This window comes from Giraffa tippelskirchi, chromosome 9, assembly GCF_054371585.1.
Source record: "Giraffa tippelskirchi isolate mGirTip1 chromosome 9, T2T-mGirTip1v1.2.pri, whole genome shotgun sequence".
NCBI classification, from domain to species: domain Eukaryota; kingdom Metazoa; phylum Chordata; class Mammalia; order Artiodactyla; family Giraffidae; genus Giraffa; species Giraffa tippelskirchi.
Window position 1 is genome coordinate 6,735,497 of NC_137283.1, and position 7,376 is coordinate 6,742,872.

The following is a 7,376-nucleotide window of genomic DNA, read 5'->3' on the forward strand; positions in this document are numbered from 1 at the left end:
ACAGTTCAAAAGCATCAATTCTTTGGTGCTCAGCTTCCTTTATAGTGCAACTCTCACATCCATACATAACCACTGGTAAAACCATAGCCTTGACTAGACGGACCTTTGTTGACAAAGTAATGTCTCCGCTTTTTAATATGCTGTCTAGGTTGGTCTTAACTTTCCTTCCAAGGAGTAAGCGTCTTTTAATTTCATGGCTGCAATCACCAGCTGCAGTGATTTTGATAAAAGGGGAATTTCCTCACAGTCCAGTGGTTAGGACTAATGCTCTACCTGCCGGGGCCCCAGGTTCAACCCTTGGTGAGGGAACTAAGAGGCTGCAAGCTGTGCAGTGGCTCGATGAAAAAAGAAAATGGTAAAAGGCTAATTGCTAGTGATACTTCATGTGAAATTGTCTGTGCTCCTCCTTATAGGAATCGAGTTAATGCATATTTTGAGTTTGAAGCTCATCTGGATGATATAGATGATATAGAGGGCTTCCCAGGTGGCTCAATGGGTAAAAAATCCACCTGCAATGCAGGAGACTCAGGAGATGCAGGTTTGATCCCTGGGTCAGGAAGATCCCCTGGAGAAGGGCATGGTAACCCATTCCAGTATTCTTGCCTGGAGAATCCCCATGGACAGAGGACAGTCCATAGGGTCGCAAAGAGTTGGACATAACTGAAGTGACTGAGCACGCACACACTGGATGATAGAATGGAGTAGACTGTAGCCGTGAAATTAAGACGCTTGCTCCTTGGGAGAAAAGCTATGACCAACCTAGACAGCATGTTAAAAAGCAGAGACATTACTTCACTAACAAAGGTCCGTCTAGTCAAAGCTATGGTTTTTCCAGTAGTCATGTATGGATGTGAAAGTTGGACCATAAAGAAAGCTGAGCACCAAAGAATAGATGCTTTTGAACTGTGGTGTTGGAGAAGACTCTTGAGAGTCCCTTGGACTGAAAGGAGATCCAACCAGTCCATCCTAAAGGAGATCAGTCCTGGGTGTTCATTAGAAGGACTGACACCGAAGCTGAAGCTCCAATACTTTGGTCACCTGATGCAAAGAACTGACTCATTTGAAAAGACTCTGATGCTGGGAAAGATTGAAGGCAGGAGGAGAAGGGGACGACAGAGGATGAGATGGTTGGATGGAATCACTGACTCGATGGACATGAGTCTGCGCAAGCTCTGGGAGTTGGTGATGGACAGGAACGTCTGGCGTGCTGCAGTCCACGGGGTCGCAAAGAGACACGACTGAGCGACTGAACTGAACTGACTCAAGGAATGCCATGGCTAGAATAATTGGGATTAAATATTAAGAAACATTTTATTAAGGGAGAGGAATGCAAAACTCTGATTATAAAAGTTTAAGTTGTATGAAATTACAGGGCTCTGTCACCCTAACAAACTCTTTTCTTGGGCAGAGTAATTACGAATTAATCACACTAGAATTACATCATTATTTTAAAGCACTTTTGTAAGGTAGGCCTTATTTCTCGTGTCCTTTCATACTGGGAGAAATCCAGAGTAGATGGAGATCACTTGGATGGCTCTATTCTGAACTCAGATCACATAGGGCTTTAATCATTGAACAGATGATTTAGTAGTGGTTATACCACCGGGGTGTCCTGACCTGACACTGTGGTCGTAATCCCTGCTGTCGATAGGAACTCTGGAATAAGACTGCACTGTTAGCCATAGGGCAACCAGTTCTGTTGATTTTTTGGATCAAAAGATGTTTCATTATTCTGACCACTAGGTCTAGATTTTAATCCCTTGGAGGCTTTTTATTCTTCGAGGTCACCCCAACCAAAATTGTTGACTCATAGGAAATTGTCAGCCATTAATGGTTTTATTTTTGCAGTTAATTAAAACTCCATAGGGTCTTATTTTGTCATTCCTGCCTCTTCACAGGAAGGTCAATTTCACTGATTGAAAGTAAGAGGCAGTAAAACCTTCACGTGGCCATTCATACAAGTCCTTATTTAGAGAACAGATTGTGATGCTGTCTTCACACGGTGAGGGTGCTGCAGCTGTTTTCCTGATGTCGGTGGGCAGGCAGTGCGGCTAATGCTCATTATGCTAGAGATAGTGTAAACAGGTTATGTTTGCCAAGTTCCTTTTATTTTTTAAAATCTTCCCATAGGTGCCTACCTGTGTTGGTTTAACAATATATTTGATAAATAGTTTACTATTGGTTTAGTTTTACTTACTATTATCAGTATAGTGTTAGTCACTGATGCAAACTTATACTTAACATTTCTTCTCATAAAAATTTCTTCTTACTCATATTAACAGTGCTTCTATAAATAGATTAGTTCAGGGTTAAACTAGGAGTTGATTAATTTGTTGTTGGTATAATGTTGAATGCTTTCTTAACTGATGGCTGGATAAGGTTGTAGACTGTTTCTAAAAAGCTGTACCTTTTTAGATGAACTTTTAAGTTATAGATCTCTGAGTAATTTTTAAAGTTGAACTAAAGTTCTTTTCTGGACAGCCAGCTTTCACAGGCTTGTTTGGCTTATCACGTCTACTTACAAATCTTCTATTTTGCCACATAGATGAATCTGTTGTGGGAAACGGATTAGCTTATCTGGTTTTGGAACATTTAACTTCTCTTTGTTAAATATTTACTAGTTAAATTATGCAACAGTAAGAGGGATAAGCTGACTTTTATTACTTTCAGTATTTCTCTCATCTCTCCCTAATGGTACCTTTTTTGTTGTTTAGTCGCTTGCAACCCCATGGACTGTGTCCCACCAGGCTCCTCTGTCCATGGAGTTCTCCAGGCGGTAATACTGGAGTGGGTCGCCATTCTCTTCTCCAGTGGATCTTCCCGACCCAGGGATGGAACCCGAGTCTCTTGCATTGCTGGCAGATTTTACTGCTGAGCCACTGAGGAAGCCTAATGCCAAAAATATTTTGAATTTCTACCTCCTATACTTAATTTTTACTGGAGTATAGTTGCTTTGCAATGCTGTGTTAGTTTCTGCTGTACAGCAAAGCGAGTCAGCTGTACGTATACGTATGTCCCCTCTTGTCTGGATATCCGTCCCATTTAGGTCATCACAGAGCACTGAGTTTCCTGAGCTATGCAATAGGTTGTCGTTAGTTATACAGACTGGTGATGCCATGTATAAAATAGATACATCAACCTCAGTTTCCCAGTTCATCCCACCAGCCTCAGCCGGTCCCCCTGAGTGGCCATACATTTGTTCTCCATGTCTATGTCTCTATTTCTGTTTTGCAATAAGATCATCCGTACCATTTTTTCTAGATTCCACATATGTGCATTAATATGATGTTTCTCTGATTGAATTCACTCTGTATACCAGTCCCTAGGCCACGTCTCTATCAATAACCCAATTTTGTTCCTTTGCTGCCTAATGCTCCATTGTCGACATGTACCGTGTCTGCTTTATCCGTTCATGTCGATGGACATTTTTGTTTCCATGTCCTGCTCTTGTAAATAGGGCTGCAGTGAATGTTGGGGTGCCTATGTCTTTTTGAATTATGTTTTTTTCTGGGTATATGCCCAGGAGTGGGATTGCTGGGTCATTATCTCCTATGCTTTAGATATTGGGTGAATGTTTTATATAACTTGTAGTGGTTGAATGTATGGGTGGTTTGGACTAGATTTAGTTCAGGGTATTTGTGAATCATGCATTGTCCTGGGTGTAAGCTAGGTGCTCTAAGCTATACTTGGATTTCTTCAAGCTCCTTTTCTGGTCTGCTGAGCTTCCCTTGTGGGTCAGCTGGTAAAGAATCTGAATGCGGGAGACCTGGGCTCGATCCCTGGGTTGGGAAGATCCCCTGGCAAAGGGAAAGACTACCCACCCCAGAACTCTGGCCTGGAGAATTCCATGGATGGTATAGTCCATGGGGTCACAAAGGGCTGGACACGACTGAGCGACCTTCACTTTCACAACCTTGTTACAACTTACTTCCTCTCTTAGTTTGATTTGTTAAGTGGTTTATAGGTTAATGTAATACCTGAGCAGGGTGATGGGCAGTGTGCGTGTTTCATGGCCTGATTCAATTTAGCACTCAATTCTGAATTTACTACCAAATCGTTTGGTTTTCTGTTTCATGAAAACTTCTGTGTCATAGGAAATAAGTTCTTGAAATAGAAAATGTAGCCCATTCTTCTCATCCTGTAACTTACACCTCTGACCCAGTGTTTATGTACTCTAAGTATGCTTACTGCGGTTCATTTTTAGGGTTTGCTGAAGATGGCAGTGTATGGACTGAGTTAGCAAGTGCTGATGAGGTTTACCTGTGTTTATCCATTAGAGAACAGACTCCTTTACATGTATAAAGGTCTGCTAAGTCCTAAGTGTAAAGCTATTGCTAGTAGTATTCTGGTGAATAATTTTGTTATTGTAGCTATTTGGGTTTAGGGTTTGGTGTAGTGGGATATCCAATACTAGTTTGGGTTTCAGCTGTGTACTCAGGGGACATTAAAGTCTCTTTCACTTTATTTCTGCTACGGCTTTTTAAGGCTTAGGACTTTTTTGTTGTGGTGGTGTATTCTGTAACACTTGACACTGGTGTTTTCTATTAATTTGGATTACTTGTCTGAGGATGGTGGCTCACAGGAGATTTACCAACCCTAGATAAACTTACCCAGACTTCGTTTATGGCTTAATTTTGATTACTGCTGTTTCCCTTGGGAGTGTAAGCCGGGCGTTGTGAGCTACTGTTTTCACGTGCTTGATACTGGCTCCTTTTAATCTTTATGATGCTTGCATGCACAATTTTGTTAAAAACAAACAGGCTGGAAGCAAACCCATGTTAATGGAATTCAGTGTCTTTTAAGTATTTTAGCTACATTAACAGGTGAGTTTGTGTATTTTATGTAATAACGTAGCTTATGTATGGTTGATCTATATAATTTGTTGAATTGAGTGTTGATTGTTTAACTTATTTTGGTAAAAGATACACTCCTGATAGACAGACACCTCCCTAGATCTAAGTAATTCATTGGTACGTTTAGGGTTATTTTCTAGGTCTTTTCCTTTGAGCATGAAAATGTTTGTTAAGTAGATCCACTAATAAATTCTGTGTATTTGTATTTTTTGCCTTGTTTTGGGGGTTTGGCATGATGTTACAGGCATATGGAGCATAGCATTTAGTGGGTTTTAAGGGCAGTTTGTTTAGCAGGTTACTTAACTGTTTAATGCATACATACGTGTACATGTCCACAGGGAATGTAAACGAAAAGGAGGCTGTTTCAGTGCCAGACTGGCCGTAATAGAACATCTGAGATTAAATGCAAGACAAGAGGGAGGAACCCAGCAGGCCCACTGCCAGTGAGAATATAATCCAACTGGTTCACCACCTTGCAGACCCATTTGGAAGTATTTAGCTATGTTGAAATTGCATATCCCCCCCGACCCAACAATTTCATTTCTAAATACACACCCAACACATGTGCATAAGATGTTCAAGTACGTTTATTTGGTGCCACACTGGTGGAAATGATCAAGAATTTAAAATTTTTCTATCAACAGAGAAATGATAAGTAAATTGTGGCATATACGTTCAATGAAATACCAAGTGGCAAAAAAATAAACCAACTAGAGTTACATGTATCAGATAAATTTCAAAATACTATTGACTGAAAAAAAAGCAAACTACACGTTGTACACTGTGAATACATCTGTACGTATAGTACAGACAAAAACAAAGGATATCCACCAAATTCAAAACAGTGTTTACCTTTGGAAAAGGAAAGAGTAAGATCAGAGGTGGTGGTACTTTCTCTTTATACAGGGACCCTTAAAGCAAATATGGCAAAATGTTATCTACTACAGCTGGGTGATATCTACAACAGGCATTATCTTGTACCTCCAGTGCTTAACATATTTCAAAAATTAAAAATAGCCAGGGACTTCCCTGGCAGTCCAATGGTTAGAGAGATCGTGTTTCCACTGCAGGGGCACAGGTTTCCTCTCCGGTTGGGGAACTAAGATGCCGCATGCCGTGTGCCGTGGCCAAACCCAGTGACCAAATGGCATGGCATCAGGGAGAGAATACTACTGCCCACCTTCTATTAAACCAGTGTCCTGTGGTGCACATGATTTGTAGAATTGTGATTTAGTATAATTTGTATGAATATAATTTTCTATTTTAAGCTGTTGTCAGTTAGACAGGCCTCCCCCAATTTCTTAAATAGGGGGACACTGTTGATCCCTAACCCATGGTCCTTTCTCTTGCTAACAGAACCAGTTTTGTTTAGCCTTCAGAAGGGTATATGCCTCACAGGGGATTCACAACCTAAGGGGCGGGATCTTGATGACTTTAAGCCAATCACAGCAATTCTGTTCTCCATGTTAATAACTGATTTGGAAATGGCCGTTTAATGGCTACTAGTAAGACATGTAGGTGAAATGTACCAAGGGGCTTCTGTGAAAAACCTGGGAGAGACACGGACATTGTTGCACAAGCAGATGATGCCTGGAGACGTCACCACTGTGTCACACCACAGAGGGTCAACCCAGAGGACAAAAAGAGAAGGATGGGCAGAAAAACATGGAAGGAGCCTGGGTCCCTGGTGACACTCCTGAGCCACTGAATTTACCACCTGTGGAACTGAACCACCCAGACTTCTTGTGAAATAAATTTTCCTTAGTGTTTAAGTGTTTCAGGGCTTCCCTGGTGGCTCAGCTGGTAAAGAATACCTACGTTTGGTCCCTGGGATGGGAAGATCTCCTGGAGAAGCGAAAAGCTACCTTGTGGCCTGGAGAAGTCCATGGACTGTACAGGCCATGGGGTCGCCAAGAGTCGGGCACTCTTTCTGAGCAACTTTCACTTTCTAAGTGTTTTAAGACCCACCTAGTCAGATGTTCTGCTCCTTATAGTTGATTGTATATTGATAAAATCATGCTCTTTATCAAAACACAGATGTCTGAAGACTGTACAAATTCCAGTGAGTTCGTGATGACTATAAAGAGCTTGTTATTCTCATACGTCTGGAGGCAGGAATTTTGCAAACTACACAAATAGCTGTAGCTTTACCAGAACCACCCTAGTTTTGCTTCACTTTCCTGGTCACTGAACAGCCTGAACGAGAATGAGCCTGGTTTGGGGACTGTTCGCCACGCTAGGAAATGTGACTGAGGCCAAGTGTGCTGCTTGGGACGTATTTGAAGGCCTTTAGTTCACAACATTCTTTTGTAACTCTTCACACATCGTTCCCTGAAGATGTTGTCTGAATGTATATTCGAACTTTCCAACAAGAGGGAGAGCCCGCAGGTGGGAGCTGCCCGTGCCCTGGCAGAGCCAAAGTCCAGTAGTCTCACCCACGTTGTAAAGCCAGCTCCTAGAAGTCTGGAGAACACTTTGATCTAAACACTAAGCTTCTGTAATAAATAAATACCTACAAAGGTA

The 7,376-nt window shown here is 41.6% G+C and overlaps 1 long non-coding RNA gene across 1 annotated transcript in view; it reads left to right on the forward strand.

Moving 5' to 3' along the window:
- Positions 1-7,376, forward strand: part of LOC145520547 (uncharacterized) — a 64,119-nt gene that overhangs the window by 48,701 nt on the left and 8,042 nt on the right. The gene's annotated exons all lie outside the window — the stretch shown is intronic.